General features: G+C 35.3%; 1 long non-coding RNA gene across 1 annotated transcript; it reads left to right on the forward strand.

Annotated features, from left to right (window-relative positions):
- On the forward strand, positions 328–1,826 carry LOC110265912. The gene is made up of 3 exons (XR_002352465.1): positions 328–469; positions 801–872; positions 1,421–1,826. It is a non-coding gene; the product is annotated as an uncharacterized LOC110265912 (long non-coding RNA).

The following is a 3,734-nucleotide window of genomic DNA, read 5'->3' on the forward strand; positions in this document are numbered from 1 at the left end:
GAAAAGACCTTTAGTTTCCTTAGATCATTTCTACTATTGCTTCAGTTCATCACTACCCAGCACCCACCATAAGCCCTAACTTTCCTAATCAACCCACACAGCGACACAAACGGCAGCAGGTCTCATTCTTGTATGACTTCTGGTCTTGTTCGCGGTGCTGTCCACCCCAACCGGCGACGGCACGGTGCTCCCTTTCATAGGCATCGGCGTGTTGCGGTGCTCTTTTCCAGGGGCGTCGGCACGGTGCTCTCTTCCAAGGGCGTCGGCGTAGTGCTCTCCTTTGCGGTCATCATCTCCACGCACGCTGCTCCATGGCTTCTCCTCCTCCTGTCTCGGCTCCACGTACGCGGTCACCTTTGAGAAACGCCTCTCGTTCTTCCTCTTCTTCCCCTATCTCGCCTCCTCCTCTTCGCAAGCTCTGACAACACTACATGCAGCTGTGACCCCCTTCCTCCTCCTTTGCATCTTGGTAAGAAGCTTCTGATTTTTACTATGGAACGGAATTTCTGAATACATTGATTCTGAATAAAGATTGGGAATGTTCTGAATTTTAGTATGAAAATGGAATTAAATGCATTTATTCTGAATTTCCGCCATGGGAATGTTCTGAATGTACTGAATTTTAGTAATACATAAAGCTGTTATATCATGGGTTTCATGTTGATGCTGATTTAACAGATAGGAAGATTCAAAAGAAGGTGACAAAATGGAAGATTCAAAAGAAGTTAATGTGTTGAGTTTGTTATGACTAATCTCTTAGCCAAATAAATATCTTAATTGAAAGTTATGCCATGCTACAGGTGCCAGAGGCTCAGCTAGCATAGTAGAACTACATCTTGGTTGTTGGATAGCAGGAAGCAAAAACTGGACAGGTGCTTCTTATTTTCGCTTTGGATGCTGCATTAACAGTTCTCACTTTCAGATATAGTTGTTTAGTTGAGTTATATTGAATCCATTTGATGATATTTTGATTGTTGTTATGTGCTTAATCCATGCTATGGTTTTCAGTAAGAATTGAATTCATGCACTTTAGCTTGTCTATACTTTATAGTAGCATTTAGTGATGCATTATTAAGCAAAGTTGCTCTTATAGTCTTTATGAATTTGATTGTTTTCCTCCACCTTAAATTGAGAAAGGTGGAAACACTGAATAATAATGTTTTTTTTAGAGATTATTCTCTGCAGGTCCTTGTTTGTTAGATTATGTTACTTTTCGATTGCAGGATTTTAAAGTAGTTCGTATATTAGAGCTCTCGATATTTATTAAAGTATATGTCCTAGTTCTTTGAAGTTATCATCTGTAATCACATGCATCTTACGTTTTCGAACTAATATTTCTGCGAGCCTGCAATTTTTTAATATCTATATTCATGGTGTTTCTTTTCTTCTCTTTTCTCGCCTCCTCCTCTTTGCGAACTAGAGACTACAAAACCGTAGCAAACCCTGTTCCATTGGCGAGCTCTAACGCGTTCCGGTGACCACCCCTCCACTGCTCTATTACTCCGGCGACACTATAGCGCAGCTGCAACCTCCTCTCCCCTGCCTTCTTATTTCTCTATTCTTCAGTTTTCAAGTTTTTGCAAAATCTCATTTTGATATTCTCCATTTTAATTCATTACAGTTTAGTTAGGGTTTAATTCTTAGTAATTTTATTTAGTCAAACTAGTTTTTGCTGAATAGGTTAATTTAAATTAAAATTAGGATTCTATTATGAGCATTTATCTTAGTTCATAGGTAATTAAGCATGCTATTATGATTCTTAGGTCTAGAATTTCAATTCGTTTGGGCTGGCTTGATTGATTTTATGTTGAATTTCAAGTTCTCCTGGGTTTATCTCTTCTTACTTCGGGTCTTATTCTTCACTTCACTAATGGTGAACTCTAATTAACTAAGTGTTCAGCTAGAATATCTTTACTATATATTCTAACTACTCACATGTTACTTCTTTGTGCGCCGCAGCCATTCCTTTGAATAAGAAATGGTATACACTATGCTATATTTGATAAACATCTGGAGCAGCAATATTAGTATTTTTAGCCTTCTATACAATGATATTATTATATACTATGAAAGTTCTAGTTGCCATTGTATCATGATAGTGATAGATAAATCTTGTACATTGGATTATTGCATTGCATGTTGATATTTGGAGCTTGAAACTATGGTTCATGCCTTTGAAATGGATTGGCATGAATGCCATGTTTGTGTACATTATGGCAGCTGAGGGTATCAAAGGTAAGATTCTTAAGTAGGTAATCAAAAGAGTGGTGGTTACTTCCTAATATATTGAAGCCCTTAAAAAATTTATTTACTTGCAGATAAATACAGTTGCACATGATGAGGGTCACCACATTACATTGGAAAAAAAACTTATATTGAAAGATGCTATTTCTGACCTTTCTCTGGTATATTTTAATTTTTTATTCATCCTTTTATTGTCTTTACGTTTTATGATAATTTGGTTGTTGATGAATGTTATTAACCTATTCAGATTGAGAATGATGATTATGCTTTAACTTGTTTGGTCCTTATATTGTGTTACGTTTACACTATATATTTGTTTTCTTTAGTATTGAATATGGTTTTATTCTTTGATTGGTATTTTATATGATACGAAGATGTTTAGCTTAATAGGTTACTTGTTGTTTGGTCACTGGTGAGTATGGTTGGACTGCAAACATGGAGAGGATTATGAAGGCACAGGCCTTGAGAGATAACGACATGACTGACTACATATCTAGTAAGAAGACTATGGAGATCAACCCTGACATACATCCGCATTATGGAAGAACTGACGAAGAGAACAGAAGATGATGAAATTAGGCATTTTTTGTTTTTTGTTTTTTTTTGTTTTTTGTTGAAGTTCATGAGAAAACATGTATTTTTTTGGTTTAGTCATGTGTATTTTGATTTAAATTGGCAATTGCAAGTATATGTAATTAAAATTTACATAGTTGGATTTGAAACAACTTTTTAATTTAAATATATATGCAATATATTAGTTTATTAGTGTATTTTTTCTTTCTATTTATTAAATTTAGTTTAAATAATTAAATTTTATTAAAGTGTGCTATATATCCTTTTAAAAAGACAATTCCAAATAAATTTAGATAAATTTTGCTTTAGATATATGAAAAGGCAATACAGAAAAATTTAGGTAAGTGTTGGTTTAAGTTTATGAAAAAAGTAACTTAAGAAAAATCTGAACAAGTGTTGTTTTAGATATATGAAAAGGCATCTTAAAAAAATTTGAATAAGTGTTGCTTTATGTATTAGAAAATACAACTCGTAAAAAGTATTGCCATAAAGTCTTATCCAAAGCGTTGTGTTTGGGTACTCTAAGGCAACTCTTTCATGGAGTTGCTTTTTTTGTAGAAAAAGCAACGTTTTTTGAAGGTTGTCACAAAAAGGGTTCCCTTTGATACACAAAAACGTTTCCTTAGACCAAAGGTAACGGCTGTATAGCCAACCCCCCAAAAAGCGTTGCGTTTTGTCAGAAAGTGTTGCCTTTGATAAAAGGCAACACTTTTTCTTATTACAGACAATGTTTTTAAAGGGCTACCTCAGCCCGAATTTGTTGTAGTGAGGTATTTTCTGTAGTGGATAGTGTGGTTGATAGTATAGTGGTGGAGATGGATACTGCAATGAGTATTGTGGTGGGTAGTATGGTGGATATTGTGGTGGTAGTGGTAGGGGCGGATAGTGTGACTGTGGTGGTGGTCGTTGTCATGGTC

The sequence above is a fragment of the Arachis ipaensis genome, chromosome B08, assembly GCF_000816755.2.
Source record: "Arachis ipaensis cultivar K30076 chromosome B08, Araip1.1, whole genome shotgun sequence".
NCBI classification, from domain to species: domain Eukaryota; kingdom Viridiplantae; phylum Streptophyta; class Magnoliopsida; order Fabales; family Fabaceae; genus Arachis; species Arachis ipaensis.